This window comes from Galleria mellonella, unplaced genomic scaffold (genome assembly GCF_026898425.1).
Source record: "Galleria mellonella isolate WM207_F2 unplaced genomic scaffold, CSIRO_AGI_GalMel_v1 utg54, whole genome shotgun sequence".
NCBI classification, from domain to species: Eukaryota; Metazoa; Arthropoda; class Insecta; order Lepidoptera; family Pyralidae; genus Galleria; species Galleria mellonella.
Genome location: NW_026442114.1, coordinates 1,263,801 through 1,291,782, shown reverse-complemented (window position 1 = coordinate 1,291,782; position 27,982 = coordinate 1,263,801). Strand labels below are relative to the sequence as shown.

Sequence of the window (27,982 nt, the reverse complement as noted above, 5' to 3'; positions counted from 1 at the left end):
AATCAGAATAATCTAGAATACCCAGACTCGAGCCAATTCGGGAAAGTTCGTCTCCTAAATTGTTTGATTTTGGTCCATAAGAAAAACACCGACTTCAGTCGTGGAAAAACCAGAATTTTAATTTAAAACTAAATTATTGAATCGATTTTAATAAAATTTCTATAAGGCCAATCTTAAAGTACAACCTTTTTTAGACAAAAAAAAAAAAGAATTTTCCAAATCAGTTTATAAAAGACAAAATTAAGAGGTAACCAATACAAAAAAAAATGTAACTGAACTTGGAAGCTCCTATTTTTTGATGTCGTCTGAAACTGAAAGGAAATAAATTAATAACCTTTGTAATAATTTATTTTATAATGCCTGTACCTCAGGAGTGGCCAACACAAGTGGTCGATCGAGACTTTTAGTCCAGTCGATCGTAGCTAGGCAAAAATATAATATTTTGCTAATCTAGCGGAAGATGCTCAGACACAATGCTCACACTAATAAAAAGAAGTAGTTACTAAGAACAATTTTCAGTTTTATGTTTTCCCTCTTAATAAAACCAAAAATACTATAATACAATACTACATAATTGTATATTGAACTATGTCGTTTCATTTGATATTTCAAGAAGTATGTAATTGGTAGATGGCACAGGGTTTTGTTAACAGTAGATCTTGAGTCTAGTCAAGTCGGTTACCCTGCTGTAGCTGTTATAAGTGTGCAAGTAATTTTATTTGTTTGTTATCTCTTGAAGTTTGGCAGATCAATTAATCGTCACGAACTATTGTAATGTACGTATTCAAATTACAAAGATTATTATTGTCTTATTTATATTTTCAATTGACTTGAAAAAAAAAGGTTCAAAAGGTAAATTCGGTTGTATTGTTTTTGTTATGTTTTTTTATCTCAAAACTCCCTGAGTTGTAAAACGACTTGAAAAATTGTTCTTTTTTATCTGAAAGGCTATACATACTTACATATATATTTATTAATTTGGCACATTTTTTTATACCACTGAGGTGGCAAACAAGAATACGGCCCACCTGGTGGTAAATGGTTACCGTAGCCTATAAACGCCTGCAATACCAGAGGTATTACGCGCGCGTTGCCAACCCTGAAGAAACCTCTTTACCCCCCTTTTGAAGAACCCCACGCTGTAGTCATTTATTCAATATCTATACACATTTATTCAAAATTGGTTTAATAGTTTAGTTTTTAAATCAATATAACTTGTTTTATTACAATTTAACTCGTTTTCTTTCTGTTGTACAGACTTATAATTACGTTGATAATTAATATATTTTTTACTGACCGTGGGACGTTTATTTTCACCGGGATTATACTGTGCCTTCTCCACATTCCTAAATCTACATACTGGGCACATAATCAGAACCACTTTGGAGAAACCCTTTTACCTTAATTCTCAAGATGAAATAAGCGGCGTAAATTGCGAAGACCTCACGTCGGAATAGAAACTAATTGAATAGACATAGCGTCGTTGAAGTTTTAATTTCACGTAAGTCGAAATTTAATATTTTTTAAAAAGCAAAAAAAAAAAACAATATAATCTTATTTTCTATGTCTATTGCTTTTTTTTATTAATAAGTTTCAATATAAGGTAATTGTTTGTAATTAAGATTTCTTAATTAAAGAAAAATAATAAAAAACAGCATAAAATATAAAAACTTACGCGTTGTTATAACTTCGACAACTATTTTATAATATTAAGTAAAGTAAATATTTATATAAATACTTTACATTTAATGTTATTAAATAAAATCGATAATCTGTCTGTCTATATGTTTAGTTGTCGTGAGTCTCAGCATATATGGGCCACCCATTCCCTTTCCGTGGGTGTCGTTTAAGACGACTAAGGGAAATTAATATGGGGATGAGCAGCAGCGTCGCTCTTTAAATGTCAACAAAGCCTAACTGTGGTTGCCAATTCGCCTGCCAAGCGCGGCAACTACTTGAAAAACCCGTCCTTATGGGAAATCCTGTTTAGCAATAGACAATTAACTGCTGATACGGTATGGTATGGTTACCATAGCTTATGGACGTTTACAAAACCAGAATGACATAAGCCTCTTGCTGATCCTTAAGATACCTTATTACGCCCTTTTTGAAGGACATATAATAGTCTAAGAAGATATTATAATAGTCTCTAAAAAAAAATTGTTTGTCATTTTTTTTATGGGTGAAAATGGTATGGTTACCCCGCCTGCGCTAACGGAATACGCTGGCGGAGCACCAGTGAAGGGTGATCGATGAGAATGAAAACAGGCCAGTTATCCCATCATGATAAATTCATCAGGAATTAACCATGATAGTTTCCAGGGGGAACTGCGAGGAGGTCGACCTAGTTGGGTATATTGCTAGCAATGGGATTCTTAGTCTCCATTACTAACAATCCCTTTCCCCCCACTGTTTGTCATTCTAAGCTGAATAAAAATAAATAAATACTAAAGCTCCTTTTGGTTACGAAGCTTAAAAAAATCATTTCCAGCACCTGGAAGTGAAGGTTAACTCCTCGTCGTCAACTGTATAGGTACTCCCAAATTAAAGGGCAAATTATTTATGTGGGGCCAGTTCTCTTGCACAGTACGTATTTAATTTCGCTCCACCACACCTGCGGGTTTGTTTATATCTCAAATTTCACAACTCTTAATGTTTCCTACGAATTCCATATAAAATTATGTACGCTACCCTCCGGTGTTCTGAAGAAACTTAACTCGCTGAGTCGACTGTTAATCAGATAAGTTGCACGATGTTTCGGTATTTATGATTGTATTTTGACTCTCGATCCAAACGTTGTGTGGGCGTGGAAATTTGCCCAGAATTATATCTGTGCGTATGTGTAACTTCATTAATTAATTTCTTTTGAACTGTTCATAATATTTCAGTTGACTGTTTGTTTATTTTATTATTATTACTCTGCCGTATAGTATCTGTTTAAAATTAACCACTGTTTTTTCACCTGAATGCAGTGCGACTGTCTTAAATCTAAATTATCATCAAATCTTTACTGTTGCCAACCTGCTTGTGAAGCGTGGCAACTATTGGCAAACCCCTCCTTATGGGGGAGGCCTATGTTCAATAGTGGATGGTTAACAGCTGATATGGTGATGATGAATTATTTATTTATTTGCTATATAAAAACTTATAAAATAATGTTCATACAGTATAACATTAAATATATATATATAGGAATTTTTATATGTAATTAATAATAATAATAAATTTACTAAATTTGTTGAATTTGAATGAAAAAGTGAGAGCATAAATCAAATACTAGGACATAGAACGTAACATTCAAGAAAAGAGCATATTCCTTTTTAAAAGGCCGGCAGCACGCCCGCAATGCCGTTGGTGTTGTGAGTGATCATGGGCGGCGGTAGTCACTTACCATCAGGTGAGCCGCATGCTCGTTTGCCCCCTGTGTTGTAAAAAAAATAGAACCATATAGATTTAAATTGACGAATTAATACGAATTCTTACTGCGCTAATTTTTTCACCCATTTTTTTAAGTATTAATTATTGTAATTTACGAAAACTATATTTTGTATATTTTAGAAAAGAATGAAAAAAAATCATTTAACCTACCCATATAGAAGTATACAGAGAAATGTAAACGCGAAAAAATTTTGTACAAAAAAAAATTGCAGTTCGTACTAACCCTAAAAGAACATCGTATAAAATACCTCACGGATGCAGCCGAGCAATTAAAAATGTACTCGGAACTCTCATAAAATGCTTTTAGTATAATTATTTATATTAAACTAAAATTAAAATGTCGGAGAAGAACAGAAAAGTATTAACACGTTTACTTTAACCCCACTACAAGATGAATAATAATGTATTTATTGTATGTATATATTTATTTATTTAATATATTAAGTGCATGTTTACATAAGTCTAATTATATGTTTATATTACAGGAATGCATCAAGTATTGTTTTATTTTATCCTCTATTCAATAATGAACCACTTACGTATTTTTCGTTTTGCCCAATGGTTGACTGGTAGAAAACACTGTCCGGTGTTGTTAAGCCCGTCAAATATACATAGAATTTTACTGTACATTAAAGTTTTAATAAATAATCAAACAGGTAAATAAAATAATAAATATATTTGGATACTGAATAGGACTTATTGTTGAATAATGTATTTTTAGCTATTACAATTCTGTATTTATATTTTTTTTATACCACTGAGGTGGCAAACAAACATACTGCCCACCTGATGGTAAGCGGTTACCGTAGCCTATGAACTCCTGTAATATCAGGGGTATTATGCGCGCGTTGCCGACCCTGAGAAAATCTCTTTAGCGTCCTTTTGAAAACCCTGTATGCTGTAGTCTCTTTAAATAATCTTTTATATTAAATTACTGAATTGTAAAAATACCACCTATGTCTAGTTTAAAGTATCGGTACATGAATATTGCTGTAATATCGCCAGCAAATTTGCCACATTTTAACAAAAAGATGGTTGTCAGTTCGGTTGTATTTTTTTTTTAATGTTTGTTATCTCATAACTCCGTCAGTTCTAAATTGATTTAAAAAAAAACTTTTTTCTTCTGAAATAGATTGCTTATAGATTGGTCTCTTAGAAATTTTATCCAAATCGGTTTAGTAGTTTAATTTTCAAATCAAAATAACTAATTTTGTCGCAATTAAAATCGGATTATTTGGAAGAATTTTTTATCTGAATCGATATAATAAATAAATTCTTTAATCAAGGCACCAGGGCCCACAAAATTTTAACAATATTAATTTGTACCAGATATAAATTATTAAATTTAATTTTGACTCTTATAAATAAATAACATTAACTTAACCTATTTTTTTTTTGGATGTTAGCCAGCATGTGAATCATTCTGTAACGATTCAAATACTGGCAGTCTGGACGGTCCGCAAATACCTTTAGGATAGCGTTAGAGCTGTCCCGGACCCTACGCATCAGAGATGTGCACCGCTTTCGCTAAGTAGCGTAATGCTTACAGATTAGTCTCAAAGAAGTTTTATCCAAATTGGTTGAGTAGATTAGTAATTAGTTTTTAAACCAAAATAACTGATTTTATCATAATTAAAGTCAGTTTTTTGTAGGGATTAATCTTTAAATATCAGATGACAAATTAAATGTCTTTCATATCTTAATTGATTGAATATTATATCCATTAATAATTTGAGAAACTCCGAACGAGGTTTTCAAAGTTTTAACTAAGTATTAATAAGAAATAACTATAATATCAATCAGTGTTCAAACTTTGTCTTACTTTTTTCTGGTGAGTCTCATTTGATCTGAAACAAGATAAAATTATATGTTATTATATGAAATTAATTTATATATTATACATATATAATTTATTATAATCAAAGTATTTGAACATTCAATTGTTTCTACCTACCCCAAAGGGAGACAGGCGTGACAGATATGTACTTGTATGTGTGTATTATGATATCATCACAAATGAAAAAGCAGAGCATTTAAATAGAGATATTATTTTAACCTTTGTAAAAAATTGTCCTATAAGATCCTTTAGTTAACGTTCAAGTTTTTTCAGAGTATTTAATAACTAATATCAAAGAATCTTGAGTTAAAATAAAGTTTCATGGACTGGGAATAATCAGCTTGTTTTTTTTTTATACAACTTAGAATGGCAAACAAGCTGACGGCCCACCTGATGTGGGAGAAAGTGCCTTGAAAAACGCACGGTGGAGGACCGCCACTCGTCTAGATGGTTGGGATGAAATTTTAGTTTATGGCGGGTAGTACGATGGTGAAAATCAGCAGCAGGTATTGTTATATTGTTATTTTTTTTTTTTCATTCTGTATAATTATGGTAAAATAAATGCTGTGAAGCTTGAAGAAAGGTTCTTAAGTTGCGACCCGATACGGGCAAATATAGTGTAGGACGCTCCCGTACTAGATGGAGCGAGGACCTTAATTGCACTGCATGGAGTCAGTGGACGCCGGTGGCTCAAGACCGTTCCTTATGACAGTCTATGGTCTATGGGAGGGCTATGGTCAGCAATGGACAGAGAATGGCTGAGATGATGATGATGAAATGCTGTGAATACCTTTGCACATACATTTGCAATAGTCATGTGCATTAATATTGTATTATATTTATAGTATTCAATGTAATTTTATGTATTTTAATTTTATCTAAAAAAATACAATAGTATTTTTTTTATTTTTTTTTATACATCTTAGAATGGCAAACAAGCTGACGGCCCACCTGATGGAAAGTGGTAACCGTCGCCTATAGACATGAGCAGTACCATGGACATAACAGAGTATACTGTTTCGCCCATGATACCCCCATGTATTGCCATCCCTGAGGACTCAGGTGTTATTCCTCTGTACCCAGTAAATTCACGCAATATCTCACCCATCAAACCGAAACACAGCCATGCAAACATAACTGCTTCATGGTTGAAACATGAATGGGACAGAGGTACCCAAGCAATCGACTTTTGTACAAAATCTTCCTCTAGTTAAACTTATTATAAATATAAACAATTTACTAGAAATATGTTATAATGCAATATACTGTTAGAGTTTCTATAAATAAATAAATATTTAATTAGAAACTTAATTAGGCACTGCTTTCCGCCCATTTTCCTAAATACGAGACACCACGTGCACATAACTTGAGCCTTTAAATTCTGAAGGTAGAGGTGGAAAACCCGGGAACAATTACGCAGTGTAAACTTGTTTACAGTGTTCAGTACTTAAGGAACCCTGGGGTACCATTAAATATAGGGTTTAAGGGAGACAATGTTGCATCTTCATTAAAGATCGTTCTAATTTAACGCAACTTCAAAAAGAGATTTGTTTTTAATACCTATTTATAATGCGAATTCTGGTTCTTTTATTTATGTTGTTATTAAGTTAATTATTAATTGTATATATTAATTTTTAAATAAAAACACTGTCCGTTGATGTGATATTTTTTATTACTATTCATTTAATTTTCAAATATACTTTTTATAAAAAACTATAATTGTTAATAACCATAAAGGTTCATTTTAAACCATACCTATGCACAAGTGTGGTATATATTTTTATATATATATTTATTTTGGCATATGTAGGTTTATAGTGTTGTTTACACACAAATACTTCAGATATTTTTAATATATTTTGCCGATACTTTTTGCAAACGATCGAGTGTGGCATTGTTCCATTATTAATTTTGTAATTATACGTAGAATCACCTCGTCATTTATTGTTAAATTTAGTCATTTTGAAAAATCATATTAAAGAAATTTTAATATGACTGATATCTCTGATATATGTTTTGCGTCAATATTTTATTTTTTTTCAAAATATATTTATAAAATATGAAAATTTATTACATAAAAACATTTGATATATGAAATACTAATTATCGTCCTCGTGAGACCGTTGATTGCCATTTTTGTTATAATTTTGAGAAACGATTTTCTATTTTTATAATAATTTAATAATATAACATAAAATATAATAATAATATTATAAAGATAAACATTACTACCGAGTGACATAGGCTATATATTATTTTCGAAAATTCTTTCAATCCATGCGAATCCGGGCTGAATTTCTAGTAATAAATATAATCTTGAATTAATTTTTATACAACTTAGAATGGCAAACAAACTGACGACCCACCTGATGGAAAGTGGTAACTGTCTCCTATAAACATGAGCAGTACCATGGACATAATAGAGTATACTGTTTCGCCCATGATATCTCCCCATGCGTTGCCATTCCTGAGTACTCAGGTGTTATTTCTCTGTACCCTGTAAATTCACGCCATATCCCACCCTTTAAACCGAAACACAGCCATGCAAACACAACTACTTCACGGTAGAAACACGAATAGAAAACGGGACAGAGGTACCCAAGCAATCGACTTTTGTATAAAGTCTCCCTCTGGTATAAAATCTTAATTATTATTAATTTGTATTATTATTATTTAAAATTTCATGCATTTACTTCTTTTTCTTTAACACCGAACATATTATAAGATTTCCAATGTTTTTTTTTATCATTTAAATAAAGACCCTAAAAACGCCTTAAAATCTCTTTTCCTAATATCATATATATATACCGAGTAATATTTGTTTACTCTATCTAACCGTATTTGCCGCTAAGGAAATTTGCATTTCGTATTTTAATCTTATTTTAAGGCTGTCGCGACTCTTTTGTTCTCTACTTGTTTAATACCTCGAAACACCTGCGCGTTTACACGTGTGGATTTCACTAATCCCATTGCGAATATGCGTCTTATCAAGTTTTCACGTTAAGTAAAATGTATCTACATTTCACAAGAATTATATCTATTGTAATTTTGTTGTTCGCTGGCTCTGGGAACGTATAAAGGAATGTCGAGTGATAAAGGAAAGATTTTTTCTACATATTCTTATATATTATATATATAAGAATATATAGAATATATTATATTATTATATATATTATAATAATATAATATATATGTATATATATATATATATATATATATATATATATATATATATATATATATATATATATATATTCTTAAATATGGTCATAAATATTTTTCCTAATGGGGGACAGGCGTGACATATATGTATGTATACACTTTAGTAATTACGATTAGAAACATATTTATTTTAATATAAAAAAATATAAGTTCTTTTTTCTATTTATATGTTAAATGTAAAAAAAAATATTCTTATTATGCATTTTACCTTAATAATTCTTGTTTCTAAAACTAAAACCAATTTAAATGCAAGTACGAATTAGATACGAAAATACGGCACAAAGTTTTAATTGAGTTTAAACTATTTAAAAAATACTGTTTTAAGTTTGTAATTTATCTTAAACAAAAAGAAAAAAAAAGAGAAGAACTGAACTCAGTAATTGTGAAATTCAGTCCACAATATTATTTACAGGTTAACATTGAAAGTGATATTAGGTACTGATATTGTATCTAAGTGTGGTACCGTATGGTTTCAGCATAGAATAAGTTACCCTCTTTTCCCGTGGGTATCGTAAGAAGCGACTAAGAGAGGGCGAGGGATGAGCTGCAGCGTCCCTCTTAAAACATTTCTGAAACCTAACTGCGGTTGTCAATCCGCCTGTCAAGCGTGACAACTGCTGGGAAAACCCCCTCAAGAGGAAGGCTAATGTTTAGCAGTAGAAAGTTAAAGGCTGATATGATGATAATAATACGATGATTTTATCATTTCTATCACAATTCAATGTAAGATTAGGATTGTGTCTAGGTTACATCAAAATATTTAATTTCACTAGGAAAATACTTCTTTAAAATAAAGTTAATGATATAAATAGCACCCTGTAGATACAAGGGAAATACAACCCCACCGGTTTTCTTCCCACCCATCGGTATACCTTCATCTGTACGGAAATAATTTCCCCTTTGTACTAAGTACTGGAAGTTATCTAAAATATTGTCATGCCAAGGTCGTCTTTTTTTTGGTATTCGAGTATTTTAGTATTCGTTAAAAAAATCGAATCCTGATTCGAGTCTGAGAATTTAAATATACGGTTGCTTAAATATTTTACCAGATTCCGGTACTTTTTCAATCGATGGCTGAAGTTTTAATTGCTGTGTAATTTAATAAGTATTTAATTTAATAAAAAAAAGATTTATTTTTAGGAAAATATTAATATAATATTGAAACAGTATAATCGTATAATAAAAATACGAGTGTTATTCAAGTATTATATTTACAAATATTCGAAATCTATATACGAATACAGTTATCCCAGTTCTGTATATTAAGTATTCGAGTCAGTATTCGAATCAAACTGAAAAAGGTTTTATGAAGATTTTCCGTACCTCGGTACATTACTAGCCTAAAACCTTTTTTGGTGATAAAAAAGTACGGTTTATAAATAATCTGCATACATGGTAATCCATTTACTTGTAATCAACATCCAAAGATTGTTTACTAAATAACATAGAGTATAGGAAAACATATTATACAAAGAAGCGTGTATACGAGTCCATCACAGACTTGAACATGTAAAACAAGAACATGTTACAAGTATACTAGTTCACTCACTTCTTTAGGAACCTTCTAGTTAATGCGCACACGTGTTCGTGAGTCTCAGCGAATATATTTTACCGTTCTTTGTTCAAATACTATTCGCACATTTTTTTTTATTTATAATATTTTTAAAAACCGTATCACAACCGTAGTATTATATTTATCTTTATAAAAATAGCATTTATGAATATTGAATGCCTTTATTGTGTAAAACTTATGGTTTTTTGAAAATAATCATTTAAAGCTAAGATATGATAAACTCATAAAAATAAGTTTTTATTCTAGCTATTAATTTAATTTATAAAGTTACCAAATAATTCACCAAATATGTCGAATATAGGAAAACAGATTATATCATCATAGACATGTCCATGTGAAGCATAAACATGTTACATGTAAACTAGTTCAGTCACTTTATTAGGAACCTCCTAGTTTAATGCCCACACATGCATGTGAAGTTCAGTGAATATAATAAGAATAGAATAGAATAGAAATCATTTATTCAAATAAACTTACATTGAAGCACTTTTGAAAAGTCATTACATTTTTTTTTAATTTACCGCTCGTTCGGAAAGCTGTCTCATCACAAGAAGAACGAGCAAGAAACTTGCGTGATGCTCTTTTAAATAATTTTATTATTATTTTACATTTTTAAGTTTAATTGTGTGAATACAAACCACCAATTAGCACTAATTCAATTAAATACTCAAAAAGAAAAAAAAATTGAATACATAACCAACTGGTTAAACAATTAATAAGAGGAAATCAGTCATAGTGATTAGAGCAGACCAGTCCCTACAAGCAGCACCCGTTCACGAGTATGACGGATGAGCCAGCCATCACTGCGCTCGACCATATTTTAGGGAGCCCAATGACCCGGCCCACCACGCCGCCACAAGTCTGGACATTTTAGTGAGCATGACTACTCAAAACACTAGACCACGTCAAAGCTACTCACAATTGCCATCTGATAGTTATAGTATTCACATTTTACATAAGAATGCATGCGGCAATTAATACAAAAAACCGCTACGCTTTCATATTTCTAAAATTAATCAATTAAATCAAGAAAGCAATGAGAAAATAAAATTATAACGTTGTATGCTAATAAACTATGATAATATTATGAAATCCTTCGTTCAAATGCTTTAAATGCTTTTAACTCAACAGTTTTTTGTGTTTATAATGTATTTATAAACAGTACCATTTTTTCATTTCTTTAAAAATAATACCCATAAAGGCTTAGTTTTTTGACTGTGTAAGAAATAATTAAGTATTTTTTGTTATTAGGAAAAATTATTTGAAAATTCGAAAATAGTAAATTAGAACTAAGATCATTAAACATATAATCATTAAATATAAAAATATTTTATTTTAGCAATTTGTTTACTTTAAAAAGTGATATTTTAAGAAAGTATACTAAGATTGATTTAATTCAAATATAGAAATACAAATTGTGTTTATTACCTATGGCTCTCTAACGGCTTATCCAATTTTCATAAAATTTTGTATATATGTAGTATTTTGGACAGATAAGAACTAGCACAAAATATATGAGTACAAAGTGGGAAGGCATACGGGTAAACAAAGCCACTAACTAAATTAATTTCCTTTGTAAGGCCATGGTTTAAAATTGTGTAGCGTAATAACACGATTTTGTTATCGTTTGTTTAAGCAAATATTGTTGAATCAAATCAAATATTGTATTTAAATACCTATTCAATTATTGTTATTAAAATTCTCTTTTGTTACCGGGAAATATTATAAATGACAGATTAATTGAGGAGTTGAGGGAAATAATTTTTAATAAATACAGATTTTTTTATGATGAGTGACAATGGAATGGTTAGTTCGACGGCGCTATCAGTATGTATTAGTGAGGGATGATAGATGATGATGATGAAGTAGGTCTGTTGGTGCATCATAACGAATTTAACAGTAACTCAATCACGATGGTTTTCAGATATAACCGCGTGGAGGCCGTACTAATAGGGTTTACTGTTAGCGATAGGATTGCTAAAGTTTGTCAGTTAGCTCATCGTGAAAAATTCCACATGAATTAACTACGGTGGTTTCCAAGGGGAACCGCATGGAAGTCGACCTGATACGGTACATTGCTAGTAATAGAAAGTTCAGATTCAATTAGTAACAATCCCTTATCCTTCTTCGAACGAAGTGTCCTCTGAAGCAGAGATAGATATATAAATAGATAGATACTCTTTATTGTTTCCTCCAAAAGATTACAATAGTAAACTTATTATAGATACAAACAATTACAAGAAATAATCACAATGAGAAAACAATGGGCGACCTTATCGCTAAAAGCGATTTTTTAGTAAGTGTAAGTAGTGAGAGTAATTAGTAACTTATTTAAATGAATCAAACATGATATTGAAAAATTTTGAATTTTAGGTTGGGATTAGAACTTGTAACCCTCGGATTGCAATTAAGCATATTCCGTCTGATCTATAAACCTTATCATTTGTACATTTAATGTCAAATGTAAATCAAATAATATAAATTTTTTATTTATTTTTTTGGAATTTGATAGAATAGCAATATATCTGCAGTATGCTACACCGCTCCCATTAGCTCTTAAGTGCTTTTTAATTTTTTTTTTCCTTTAACAAAGACTTAAATATACAATTATTTTATTTCTTTCCTGCTTTACTTGCAGTTTGATTGATACAATAAACATGACGTTATCTATTAACTATCTGACGATACTTTATTTAGTGACATATATTATATTTAGCTTCTACAAATGAAGTACTTTCATACTGATGTTTCGCCAAAAACAGGTTTTCTTTTTTACTAGAATATGTAGATATTATATATATATATATATATATTCTAAGGTTAGGTTAAAAAATAAAAATGGATGAATGAATGAATAAATTTATTTGCTTGAATACACGTTATTGTATGTATTCAAACGTATAGTATAAACGATACAAAATACTTATAAATATATTTGAAAGACCTAGGTAAGTAGATGACAATTTTTTTTTATACCACTGAGGTGGCAAACAAGCATACGGCTCACCTGATGGTAAGCGGCTACCGTAGCCTATGAACGCCTGCAATACCAGAGGTATTACGCGCGCGTTGCCGACTTTGAAGAAACCTCTCCCCCCTTTTGAAGAACCCCATGCTGCAGTCTCTTGGGAAAACCTCGGCAGGGAGCTCATTCCATAACCTGAGTGTTCGTGGGAGAAAACATCTCTGAAACCGCATTGTACGCGACCATTTAGGCTGTAAGGTATGAGGGTGAGCTCCCTGTCGATGACAATGATTTACAATGATTGTTATCATCACTGATTGCTTTGATTTATATATGAGAATAGACTTAAAATAATTAATAGAAAATTCATAATCAAAATACATGTAACACTGAGATTAGTGACGCGCTTTATTCTTGTAAAAAAATGTGTCAAAATTCAGTTAGTTAAAGTGACATTTAGTTGACTAAATTTGACCTGTTCTTGACACTCGATGCTTCTACGTAATCTAAGATATTATAATATAAAGTGACTAGTTATCTAAAAGAAATAAGCCTTCATGTATATTATTTGTAATAAAGAAAATAATATAAATACAGTAACCATATATAGTTGAAACTAAAATGTATGTAAAATAAAAATAATATACAATAATAAAACAATTTAGGTTATTACAGTTAATCTAAAAAAAAAATAAAGATGTATGGGGGCTGAGTGATGACGTAACAGTCATCACTGTGCTCGTATACGACTGAAAATAGGACGTATCACACATCACACTTCCAACATTACTCTGATAGTGGCGACAAGTATAGGGGAAGGTTACATTGACAGAAGAAAAGCGATAAACTGAGCGGAGAATTATTATTAACAGAAGCGTCAAAAGATAGATAAAAGTAGAGGATAAAGTAGAAAAGTTTTATAGGATAACATGTTTTTACTCGCGATTCCGTTTACGTGACGAAAATATAGTGATAAGGAGACGAAGTGATGACGCAACAGTCATCATAGTGCTCGCATACGACTGAAAATGGGGCGTATCACAGATCACACTTTCAACATTACTGTGATAGAGAAGATAAGAAGAGATGTTGATATGTTATTAATTATTTATTTATTAATTCATTAGTACATGTGCATATGTGTACAAGGTGGGTTTAATGCCAAAAGCATTCTCTCCCAGCCAATCTCAGGGAAGCGTTGGAATATTTGTGTACGGTGTGGACTGCCGTTCGGTGAGCGTGGACTGTAGGGGCGTTGGTTCAGGCTGGAGTGAAACACAGCGATTACTATTCTGAAGCCTCCGGTACCGTCTGAAGAGAGTATTTTTTCTTCTTGTCCTATTTCTTCTCGAGTGTAGTGCGTCGCTGCCCGGAAGCGAATGCCGCTCGACGGGAGGCGGCCTATCTTTATACCCGCCCGCTCGCACGATAACATTTCCAACTTGCGTTAGCGAATCTGTGTGAGCGGGACGGGGCGAGAATGAACGAGACGCGTGTCTCTTCAGATCGGTACCCTATAGCGTTTATTTATTTATTACAATTTACAATTTATTGTTACAATTTCTATTTCTATTTGTAGGTAATAATGACAACACACAAAGGAATACTTTATTTAACTTACACTATAGGTATCTTAAATCTATGTAAAATCTATATAAAATAACAGTATACAAGAACGATTAAACTAGGGACTTAACAACTATAAATCACGATTACATATATACAAATAATATCGCGAACATAATCTCCCGCCGCAGCTCTCGTAGCTGGAGTTAACTCGTGTTCGCGTCGCTCGATGTCGATGTGGGCAGTATGATCAGCTTCTTAGTGGGTCGCCGTAGAATGCCCTTGTTCGTCCGCACGTCGACCGCTCGGATCTCGCCGTCTGGTCCAGGGTAGGTTGCCACCACCACGCCTCGCGGCCACGTGTTGCGAGGCAAGGTCCCATCAGCTATCAGGACCAGGTCGTCCATTTTGATGGCTCCGTGTGTAGCTCGGGGCTCCCGCCGGTGTTGCAACTCGGGTAGGTACTCCTTCACCCATCGGTTCCAGAAGCAGTCAGCTAGCCTCTGGCTGGCACGCCACTCCTTGTGTCCCGCCGCGTCGCTCTCGGTGAAGCTGCCTGGCAGTGGGACGCGCGATGGACCGCCCAATATGAAGTGATTGGGGGTTAGGGCGCTGTCGTTGTCTGCCGATGTCGACACGTGGGTTAGCGGTCGGCTGTTGAGGGTGTGCTCGACTTCGACCAGTAGAGTGTGGAGGACCTCTTCCTTGGGCGCCCGTTCGTTCAACGTGGCGGCTAGTGCGGTCTTCACGCTACGCACCAACCGTTCCCACGCACCTCCCATGAAGGGTGCGCTCGGGGGAATGTAGCGCCACCGGATGAAATGGACTGATGACTCTTCTTGGATGGCTTCCTCGGCTGCCTTCTTCAACTCGACGTCAGCACCTTTGAGGTTGGTGCCTTGGTCGGACCATAATTCCGTGGGACACCCTCTGCGGCTTATGAAGCGCCGCAGGGCCATTATGGCGGAGTCCGTGCTGAGGCTGCCGGCGATTTCCAGGTGGATAGCGCGCGTCGTTAAGCAGGTGAAGAGCACTCCGTACCGCTTCTGGTGAGTGCGGCCCACTGTCACGGTCATAGGCCCGAAGTAGTCTAGGCCGGTGAACGTGAACGGTCGTTGATGATGCGCCAGCCTGCTCTGTGGATGGTTGCCCGTTGACGGCTGCGCCGGTCTTGCTCTTCGTAGGCGGCACAGCTGACACCTCTTCAGTTCACTGCGGACGGCGTGTCGTAGGCGCAACACCCACAAGTGTTGTCGCACCTCGTTCGTGGTGATCTCGAAGCCGCCGTGATGAAGTTTCCGATGCACCCATGCGATGTATAGGCGCACCCAGGCGTGGTTTCCGTCGACGATGGGGGGCTCTCGTTGCTCGGCTGACAGATCGGCGGCGGCTGCTATTCTCGTTCGAAGTCGCAGAATGTCGTCGTTGTCTATGACGACTGACAGCTGTATGAGTCGACTGGATGACGGCAGCTGTTTCCCATGTTTCAATGCTGCGATTTCGTCGCCGAACGCCTCTTGTTGTATCGCGCGAATCCATAGCCGTCGCGCGCGATCGAGGTAGTGTGTGTCTATGGGGATGAAACACACAGATGGACTATTGCTGTTCTTGATTTTCATCTTCGTCTTCTCTCTATCGACTTTCTTCGTGCGGGTCCAAGTGGGGTCGGCGCTCTCTTTCTTCTTGTTTCTCTTTCGGATAGCGGTACAGCGTTGACTGGTCGGTCGCAGGAGGTCGATGAACTGCAACACTCGTGCTGAACTGCGAACAAGTTTCAACCAATTAGAAAAACGTGACGGATCGGGTAATGCTATAGACAACTGCGTCGCGTTCTGTAGCTTGTGTACGCGTTCTTCTCCCGTTTCCGCTTGACTATCGTCGCTCGTACTATCTTCACGCGGCCACTGCTCTTCGGGGAGGTACAGGAAGTCCGGCCCACGGAACCATCTATGCTGCGAGCCGAAGTCCGTCGGTGGGTCGCGTGTGGCGTCGTCTGCTACGTTGTGCCGCGTCGGTATCCATCTCCACTCGTTCGTCTTCGTTTCTTCGACGATCTCGGCGACTCTATGCGCGACGAACGGCTTGTATGCGCGAGGACCGGTGCGTAGCCATGCGAGCACGGTGCGTGAGTCCGACCAGTATACTCGGCGAGCGGGCTTCAGGTCGTGTTCTTCGATTGCCGTGCGCGATAGGCGACACCCGAGGACGGCCGCTTGCAGCTCCAGTCGCGGTATCGTGGTCACTTTGTTGAGTGGGGCCACCCGTCCCTTTGCCGCGATCAGCGACACGTGGACCTCGCCGGTCGCGCTTACGGCCCGCCAGTACACGGCACAGGCGTACGCGTCCGAGCTGGCGTCGACGAATGTATGCAGCTCCGCTGTATCGGCCGTGGCTACCTCCGGGTAGCACCGCGGCACCTCCAGCGCGGACAGCCGTCGCACGTGGTCCATCCAGCTCCGCCAGGCGTCCGCTTCCCGTGGTTGCAGCTCGGTGTCCCAGTCGATACCGGTACGCCACGTCTCCTGCAATATCTTCTTCGCCTGTATGGTGATGGGAGTGGCGAGGCCCAGTGGATCGAACAGCGACATGATTGCTCGTAGCGCTTCCCTCTTCGTCGGCGTCTGTTCCCCGCTAGCTATCTGTGGCGGAAGCTTGTGTCCGTTGAAGTTGAAGCCTAAGGTGTCTTCAGAAGGTCGCCATACCATCCCCAGTATCTTCTCTGCGTCGAGTTGTACCACGCTGTCCCCGCCGGTGTCGGAGAACGCGGCGCGCACTTGATGCGAGTTCGACGCCCACCGTTGGAGATAGTAGTTGGCTCGACCGTGGATCTGTGCGACCTGTCTTGAGACGCGTACGGCTTGTTCTTCCGTGTCGAAGCTGGCGAGGTAGTCGTCGACGTAGTGGTTCATGACCACCGCCGTTGCTGCCTCCGGGAACTCTTCCTTGTACTGTTCTGCGTTCTTGTTCTTGATGTAGATCGCTGTACACGGTGACGATGTTGCGCCGAATATGACACTCTTCATCCTATATTCCACAGGTGGACCCTCTCGTCGATCTCCTCGCCACAGGAATCGTTGCATGTCCCTATCTTCTTCCCGTATGGTGACCCGCATGAACATGTCCTTTATGTCCGCCGTGACTGCCACCCGTCGTTGCCGGAACCGCATGAGGACCCCCGGTAGCGATTAAAGTAAGTCGGGGCCCGGCAGCAGCATGTCGTTCAAACTGATGCCCTTCGTCTTGGCTGCTGCGTCGTGCACGATCCGCAGTTTCCCCGGTTTCTGCGGGTTGATGACGGCGAAGTGTGGCAGGTACCACACCCGTTGGGAACTCCGTGGCGGGGCGACTTCAGCATACCCGTTCTTGAGTAGCGTGTCCATTTGCTGTTCATACCTCTTCTTAATTTCTTCATTCTTGTCGAGTTTCCTTTCGACCAGTTGGAGACGTCGCATTGCCGATTCGTAGTTGTCCGGCGGCACAGGGTCGTCCTTCTTCCATAATAACCCCGTCTCGTATCCTCCCGCCGGTAACGGACGAGTTTTCTCCTCTAAGATGCGTAGGGCGCGACGTTCCTCTTCATTGTAGGACCTCTTCGGTGCGATCCCCAGCGATTCGAGCGCGAAATGTTGCTTCATCATTTCTTCCATCGATTGTTCCTCTTCGTTTGTCGTCACTATGTGGCTGATTCTGTGCACCTGCTGTCTTGTCCTGCCGCGACTCGTACCGTGCAGTACCCATCCCAGATCGGTGAGTGATGCGACCGGCTGCGTGTCGGATCCTCTTCTAACTTCGTGGGCCAGCAGTAGGTGCCAGTTGTCTTGCCCCAACAGTACCGTCGGTTTGCCCTCTTCGTAGACCAACTCCCTCTCTATGTCTCGTAGATGTGGACAGCCCTTGATGACGCTGCGCGGTACCGACTGCGGTGATAACTGCAGTCTGTCCATCGTCCGTGCCCCCACTGTGTATTCTTGTGAATTCCGCCCGCGGATCTTGAAGTGAACACGCGTCGATTGAGCTGCGTTGATCCGTGCCCCGGCCACACCTTCCATGTAGAATGGTGCGGGGGGACCCGTAGCACCGATTCGCTCCGCCACCGTCGTCTCGATGATGGTGCAAGTCGACCCGTCGTCCAGTAGCGCGTAGGTGTCGCACGTTCCCGTGGGACCGGTGACTCGTATCGGCAGGATCTTCAGGAACGCGATCTTGTCGTTTTCCCTTGCCGATGCGGTGACTGCGGCGGACTTGTCCTCGACGACGTGTGTTGTTACTTCATTCTCCGGCTGTTGTCGCGTGGTGTGCAGCAGAGGGTGATGAGTCTGCGTGCACTCATCCACTCCATATCTCTTGCTCTTGCAGGCGTGGCGAAATCTTCTTACTTTGAGGCAGCGGAAACACAGCCTATGAGTCTTCGCTAACTCCCATCTCGCCGATGTGTCTGCTTCCTTCATCGTCTTGCAGTCCGATGGAGCGTGTCCCTCTCGTCGACACATCGGGCACGGTGGTGTAGCGGGTTTCTCCTGCGTCGTGTATGTCTTCGCCGTCTTCCTAGGAGCGGACTCCCGCCGGTCTTCGGACGGTATCTCCTCGGCGGGGGCGAAGTTTCCACATCGTGCGGCGGTCCTTTGCAGGAACTGAGAGAGTGTTATGAGGTCCGGTTGTCCCTCCGGTTGGTCGTTGGCGAAATCGTAGTACTTGAAGCGTAGTACCGACGGCATCTTCTCTGTGACGTTTCTCACTATTTCTTCATTGTAGAGGTAGTGACTCTTGTTCAGCGCTCGTATCGTGGCGACGACGTTCTGCACCTTGCTTGCGAAGAGGCAGACGTCTCTTGCGTTGTCCGAGAGTCGTGGTAGCGCGCGGAGTTTGTTTAGTTCGGCTGTGACGAGTGCTCCAGGGCGGCCGAACCTCGCGGCTAACATCTTCATCACTTCTTCTGCGGTCGTAGACCCGACGAATAGGGAGCGTGCCGCGTCCTTTGCGGCCCCCTTCAAACTTCTGCGCAGTCTTGCTAGGTTCTCTTGTTCTGTGTGTTGACTTGCGCTTTCTTCATAGGCCATCTTCCATGGTAACCACTCGCTCGACGATCCATTGAAGACTGGCAACTCGGTGACTCTTGACGCTGTGGAGGGCAGTATGTTGCGAGCGGCCATCTGCATGGCGATCGCAAACTCGTTACAATCGATGCCCACCTTCAGCACCGGTTCTTCCTTCTTCATCGACTGCATCGCTGCTGCTATCGTAGGCATGGCGGCATGTGGGTCAACGTGGCGTGCGTGGTCCCGGTGAAGTGCGTCGCTGCTCGGCTGTGGCGGCGGCGCTCTCGAATCCTCTTCAACGGGTCTCGATGGGACGAACCCCTGACGCTTGCCGGTGACTTCTTCTATCTCTGGTACATGCGGCTCCATCGTGAGTGCTAGCGTGCTTCGATGAACCCAATCCGACGTTCGTTCTCTTCTGACGGTAGCGTCGTCGTCTTCTATTTCCTCGTCGTCCTCTGATTCGGCTTCCAGGGCGGCGACACGTGCAGCAGCCAATTCCACCTCCTTTCGAAGTAGCTCCTCCCGTGCCTTGGCCAGAGCCTTCTTCTTCTGTGAGGCCGTGGTGCGAACCGTGCGTGCCGTGCCGTGCTTCGGTTCCTTCTTCCTTGCTGTCTCCTCTGTCGTTCCTGTGGCTTCGGTAGTCTCCGTGGCTCCTGTGGTCGTCGTATCGCCGGACGTGTTCGTAGTCGATGTGGTGGCGGCGGTAGACGACGTGGCAGCGACAGATGACGTTCTGACAGCCGCAGACGACGTGGTGGCAGCAACGGACGGCGTGGCAGCGACGGACAGCGTTCCGGCGGCCGTAGTCGACGTGGTGGCGGCGGACGTTGTGGCTTCGGTGACGGCGATTTTTTGTTGCGATGACTTCATGTTTCTCGTAGTCGGCATTTCAGTGATCCGGCTTCAGAATGGTCTTCCTCCAGCGATCCGGCTTCTCGATGTACCAACGGTGTTCCTCCAGCAATCCGGCTTCTCGAAGGACCACGATGTACGGTGTGGACTGCCGTTCGGTGAGCGTGGACTGTAGGGGCGTTGGTTCAGGCTGGAGTGAAACACAGCGATTACTATTCTGAAGCCTCCGGTACCGTCTGAAGAGAGTATTTTTTCTTCTTGTCCTATTTCTTCTCGAGTGTAGTGCGTCGCTGCCCGGAAGCGAATGCCGCTCGACGGGAGGCGGCCTATCTTTATACCCGCCCGCTCGCACGATAACATTTCCAACTTGCGTTAGCGAATCTGTGTGAGCGGGACGGGGCGAGAATGAACGAGACGCGTGTCTCTTCAGATCGGTACCCTATAGCGTTTATTTATTTATTACAATTTACAATTTATTGTTACAATTTCTATTTCTATTTGTAGGTAATAATGACAACACACAAAGGAATACTTTATTTAACTTACACTATAGGTATCTTAAATCTATGTAAAATCTATATAAAATAACAGTATACAAGAACGATTAAACTAGGGACTTAACAACTATAAATCACGATTACATATATACAAATAATATCGCGAACAATTTGAATGTGGTACTACTAATAAATTGATATACATACAGACTAAAATTTACACGTATAAATTCATAAATAACAAATATATTTCCACATATCCTATATATTTGTTTATACCACAAAGGTGCCAAACAAGCGTACAGCCCGTCTGATGGTAAACGGTCACTGTAGCTTGTGAATGTCTGCATCGCTAGGGGCTTCATTTGTGCGTTGACTCTGAAGAAACCTTAATATACCCCTTATTATATACTATATTAAACACGAAGATGAGAATAATAAATAAATAAATAATAATACTTATAAATAATAAAATAATCCATCGATAAGTGTATCTATAGTATTTTTATATCCATACTGTTATCCATAGTGTCTTTATTAGTGGCAGCAGGCTTTATAATTTAAACGCGATACAATAGTTTAAACAGAGGAAATGCGTTAAAGTTATCTGCTAAGGTACATCTGTCTCAATTGTGTTTCTGCTACCAACCAATTATTCTAGCATGCTTGTATTTAAGTTTGAAGGGCAAGGCATTGGTAGTCAAAGTTTTGCGAACTTCTGCTAATCTCATAGCTACTTTAATAGTTATTTTGTAAGGCATTGATACTGAATCGTTCTCTTTTTATCCATGGAGTTTTATACTTGTATAATTCTATCTAGGATGATTCTTGTATTTTTTCTTCTATGTACATATGAATCTGACATTAATTCCAATTTTTCATCATTTCAAGGCATCTAAATAATTTGTGAGTGGAATTAATTTGTTTCGTATCCTGACGAATCGTATAAAACATTTAACCATGACTTTATACTTAGACTTGTCCTTACATGTTTAAGTATAATTCATTGTACATTTGTTCTTACATTTGGCCATTTTTACTTCTTGTACCATAAAAGTACTAAATATAATTAACTTTTGGAATTAACTTGATTTAAAATAACATAAAATGTGTTTGTGTGACTTTGATGTGTATCTTCTTTGTACAATTAGTAGCGAATCTATCCGCTCCGCTTGTCAATGTGAACGGCGAGAATTAAGGGTGGATGGTTAATTTCAACTGTACCCACACACAACACACGTAGACAGGTCGGCTACGGGTGGAATATTAATTAATACGTTACTCACACATGTACAATGTGTGGATAAACAAGGCTGAGCACTATGATTTATGGCTGCACTACTATCCCAAATCTATATCAATACATAATTAGTTACAAACTTCATATTGTATAGACTATATGGTATATGTTCTTAATATATATATTTATTCATTAGTACATATATGTGTACATGGCGGACTTAATGCTAAAAGCATTCTCTCCTAGTCAACCATAGGGAAGTGTCAGAATACTCGAATGCGGTACTAGTAATAAATGAATATATATATATATATATATATATATATATATATATATATATATATATATATATATATATATATATATATATATATATATATATATATATATATATATATATATATATATATATATATATATATATACTATATTATACACGAAATTGAGAATAATATAAAGTACTTGCTGCTTGGATAAAGTAAAAAAGTAAGCATGAACGTATTTTTTGAAAGACGGTTTAGTCGGTAGTCTCTTAATGTTATCAGAAAGCGCGTATTCAGCCGTTAACTGTCCACTGATAGACATAAGCCTTCCCTATAAAGGGAGTTTTGCCAGTAGTTGCCACGCTTGGCAGGCGGGTTAGCAACCGCAGTTAGGTTTTTAAAGATGTTTTAAGAGGGACGCTGCTGCCCATCCCTCGCTTTCCCTTAGTCGCCTCTTACGACACCCACGAGAAAGGAGGGGTGGCCCTTTCTACGCCGGGACCACACGGTGATACACACCACATTTTATCACTACACGGATAGGAAATTAATAAATTCTTTAACAGCAACTCAATGCATTATAGTACCGATTCTTATTGCCATTAACGGAATGGAGGAAAAACTTTTCCTACCTTTGTAGATTAAGGGTCAATGTTTGACCTTTGAGATTTGACCTTCTTGATACGAGCTATATTGAGAAGAACAGACGTCTGCCTTAATCATAGGTATAGGAAAGATGTTCCTCGATCTGTAACTACACACAACCTACAGATGTCATTGAAAAAGTTAATTTTAAATTCCCTCAAGAATAGTTTTAAAAAGTTAGGAAATAACTTTGTGTTATGACACAAACCTGACACAAGCTGTGTGCTCTCGGCATAGAATAGGCCACTCCTTCCTTTCTCGGGGTCGTAAGATGCGACTAAAGGGGGCCTAGGGATGGGCAACAGCGTCCCTCTTAAAATACGAGTATCTTCAAAATCTAACTGCGGTTGTTAATCTACCTACGAAGCGTGGCAACTGCTGGCAAAACCCTCCAAGGGGGAGGGCTTACCTTTAGCAGTGGACAGTTAAAGGCAGTTATGATGACAATAATAATACAGACATTAACATCTGGAGGCATAACCCAGAACATAGTATAACAGAAGTTAATTTAGAAAAATATATTTTCCTAAATTAACCTGACTGAGAACCGAACTAGTGTAAATCGTAAACGCGTACCACTGCACCATAAGTCGTCGAATATTAAAACGACACCGAAATCGAATTTTGAAATAGTTCATTTCAAGAATAAAATATGTGACACTTGGCCATTTCGGTAGCTGCAATTTTGGCTTTAAAAGATTTACGAGTAAAAATAAGTCGCAGCGCGAAGGCACGAAATCCAGTGGAAACTTGCTAACAAGTTTAAATGCCTAACTTCCGAATCCATTTAGAAGTTACCCCCACATATGTACGTGGTATTCGTTTTCACTTATGTTACGTGCAAGTTACGGAGTTTTTCCTAATTGAATGTTCGGATTGGTTTCGATATTTCTATAACCAAAGTGTAGCATTCAGTACTTATTTCGAGCGTAGGGGCTGTGGCTACACTTTATGACTTTCACTGGACATTCTCATATTTATTGTTGGCTACATTATAGCTAAATGAAATATATTTTATATAACCGTATCATCACTCTTTAGGTGAGTTTCTTGCGGGCTCTTCTCAACAGATAACAACTTTTTGAATCCTGCAGTAAATAAAAAAAAAATGCTTGGAAACAATTGTTTTTATCTAGAATAAGTTTACTATTGTAATCTTTTAGAGGAAACAATAAAGAGTATTTATCTATCTATCTATGTATTTGAAAAAAGATGATTTGAAATTGAATTAGAAATTTTTGTCACTAAATATTCGATTTGATATGAGTAATATGGCGGTACCAATATCTATATATTAAGATCCTCTGGACATTCATCATTATCATTATATCAGACGTTAATTGTCCACTGCTGGGCATAGACCTATCCCTTGAAGGGTTTTGATATTAGTTACCACGCTTGGCAGGCAGGTTGGCAACCGCAGTTAGGCTTATACAGACGTTTTAAGTGGGACGCTGGTACCTACCTACAATAAGCTCCCGTAGTCGCCTCTTACGGCATCCACGGGAAAGGAAGGGGTGGCCCATTCTATGCCGGGACCTACACGCGATGTAATTATAATATTATATATGTATATTATTGCCTAATCCTAAAAAAAAATTAATTTGGATTACTTTGAACATCTAACAATTATCTAAATATGCATTTAATGTAATGATTTATTCAAGCTTAAATGTACAGTGAAATACTATGTACGCTTGGTAAACTTAATACCGGACAGCGTTCTACGTATGTTTTTAGATATATAATTTTGATTATATAATGTATTTATCGTTATATATATATATATATATATATATATATATATATATATATATATATATATATATATATATATATATATCATCATATCAGCCTTTAATGGAACATAAGCTTCCCGCTTAGGGGATTGGCACGAGAAATTACAATAGTAGAGAACAGTCTTAATAGATTCATATAAATAACGTCTACAGTCATAATATACTGTGTCGCTCCTTCGATACGTCGTACGTTACTACACGAGTACACAGACTATACGAGGTTCCGTCTGTTGAGTTAGAGTTTACACTAGCTATCGTCCCATGCAGGCCGGAACATTACAATATACGAACAAATGCTACAAAGCTAAAATATATATCTATGTACGATATAAAAGATTTACTGTTTCATGATCAGTTTTACGTACCTATTAGATCTTATTGACAATTAAAATGTGGTACAAAAGGCAGACTTATTTTTTTATGCAACTTAGAATAGCAAACAAACTGACGGCTCACGTGATGGAAAGTGGTAACCGTCGCTTATAGACATGAGCAGTGCCATGGACATAACAAGCGTATACTGTTTCGCCCATGATACCCCCCATGCGTTGCCATTTCTGAGGACACAGGTGTTATTCCTCTGTACCCAGTAAATTCACGCCATATCCCACCCTTCAAACCGAGACACAGCCATGCAAACACAACTGCTTTACAGTAGAAACACGAATGGGACAGAGGTGCCCACTTATTTGTTATTGAGGTAGGTAGAAACCATGAAATACCAATGCCCCGATCCAAACATTTTCTTTTGATTTCGACACAGTGTGCAGAAAGTAAACAAGTTCGTTGGATACGAGTAGGTAGTTTAATTTTGTCCTTTTTTTTAGTACACCACTTATTTGGTCGATATTCGTCTGTCTAGTGCGACCCCTGCTCCACTCATTCGTGCTCAATAAATCTCTGACGTAATTCTTCTTTCATCCATCCTTACCAAATGACCAAACTAGCGTAACATCCCCTTTTCAATCTTTGTCACTACATCGTCTTTCTGTCCACACTACTCTTTAGCCATGCTAACATTATTTTTAAGAAGTATATATGGTCTATTAAAACTCCACACACACTTTTTAAACCTTTTTTTATTTATTACTGTATATATACTGTATTTATATATTTATTTGTTAATTGGGCGTGTGGTCCCGGCATAGTATTTTATAAGAAAGAATAGGCTGTGGGTGTCGTAAGAGCCGACTAAGGAAGGGCGAAGGATGGGCAGTAGCGCCCCTCTTAAATCATCTCTAAAGCTCTGACTGTGGTTGCCAAGCATAGCAACTACTGGCAAAACCCTCAAGGAGGATTATGTTAAGCAGTGAACAGTTAAATGCTGATATGATGATACTTTATTGCATTTTAATAAAACTTGCAGATACATAATTAAAGAAGCAATTTAAAACTGTATTAAGGAGATATTAAGATTCAGCTCACGATATTGAAAGCTTACTGTTCTATATTGCAATTTCCAATAGGTATTACAACAGGAAATCTCCTTTCTCGACATCATTAAACTTGTCCAAATTAACGATGACAAATTATTACAATTTCCCATAGCAATATTGAGGAAAGTCACAATCCCTTCTCTTAATTTCTCTCTAGGAAGTTCAACATAAGTTATTACGAATTCGCCTTGAGGAAATGATCTTCGAACGGTTTTCTTTAAAGTTTTTCAATTAATGAAGTACAGTGAAATAGAAATGGGATGACAGACGGTCTGTACCGTTATCAAGGGAAGTTTGCGTCGTCGTTTTTTTTTATTTCTAGCAGCGAAGCTGTAGACGATCGTGAGTTTGTCTTCGAGAAGTTCAGTTATATCGTTATATAACTGAGCTTTTTCTCTTAAATACAATAATTACTAGCTCTTACAGACTTCCGCGTGACAGTTATATATTCACTGATAATTGGTAATTCCTTTAAGGTCTTAAGAGGTTACAAAAGAAAAAAAATTCTCACTTTTATAATATTACTAAGGATTTGTTTGTGAATATACGGTAGTATTCTTACTAATTATTTCTGAGGGAGGGATTAGTAGTAATGGGGAGGTTACTCCCCATTGATTTTTAAATTATTGTAGTTCATTGATGTAACTATTATACATCTTAGTTGGTTTATTTTGGAGTCCTGCAATGAGAAGGAGGGCATTGATATTCGCGATACAATTTTATATTTCTGCGGATATTATCGTTTTTCAATAATATTGTAATCGATGTTTTTGTTTCAAATAAAGAATTATTATTATTGTTATTGCTTTCAATATAATATGAGATTAGCATGGGCTCTATAGAGGAAAAAAGCAAATCCTATAAATTACAAAAACTTTTCCTATTATGATAGTATTGAATATAGCCTCTTGTTTTTAGACGTAACCTAGTTTTTTAATATAAAAAGAGAAAAATTTTTATCATAATTTTAATATAAGAATAATTAGAACTGGATTATTCAGTGTTCTTGTAATTTTACTACAATTTAAAAAAGCTACTCGGCCAACTGGCATCTTTTCACGCTACTTTTGCAGATTTTGTGTTATTCCACTCCGTGACCCGGGATAATCCGGTTGCTAATTAGCTACCCGGATTCTATTCTTATAATTAGCACTTTGCATTTTTCATACAACACTTCTTTGTATTATTCTCTCTATTTTTTTTTATAGTCAGAGAGACGTGGTGGCACTTTGAAACATAATTCATATAATTAGAACAGTAGTATTTCAAAATACGTATATGAAAAGGAAGTTAGCAAATTCAATCATATTTTTGTGTTTATATTACAAAATATCTGTTAATTTTGAATTGTTTTGTGAATTACTTTTGTAATCGTTTTAAACCTTTTAACAGTAATATTTAACAGTAGTATTTCAAAATACGTATATGAAAAGGAAGTTAGCAAATTCAATCATATTTTTGTGTTTATATTACAAAATATCTGTTAATTTTGAATTGTTTTGTGAATTACTTTTGTAATCGACTTTAACCGTGTTAATCTTGTATTGTAAAAATTTAAGCTACCGATTTGTTTTGTGAAATAAAATCCTGCTTTGTTTTAATGTATAATC

At 37.7% G+C, this 27,982-nt stretch overlaps 1 protein-coding gene across 2 annotated transcripts in view; it reads right to left on the bottom strand.

Annotated features, from left to right (window-relative positions):
- Positions 1 to 27,982, bottom strand: part of LOC113513180 (protein TANC2) — a 359,681-nt gene that overhangs the window by 292,442 nt on the left and 39,257 nt on the right. For both annotated transcript variants that reach the window (XM_052898860.1, XM_052898861.1), the window contains exon 3: positions 5,261 to 5,285. The gene's annotated coding sequence lies outside the window, so the exon portion shown is untranslated. The remainder of the gene's footprint in view (positions 1 to 5,260; positions 5,286 to 27,982) is intronic.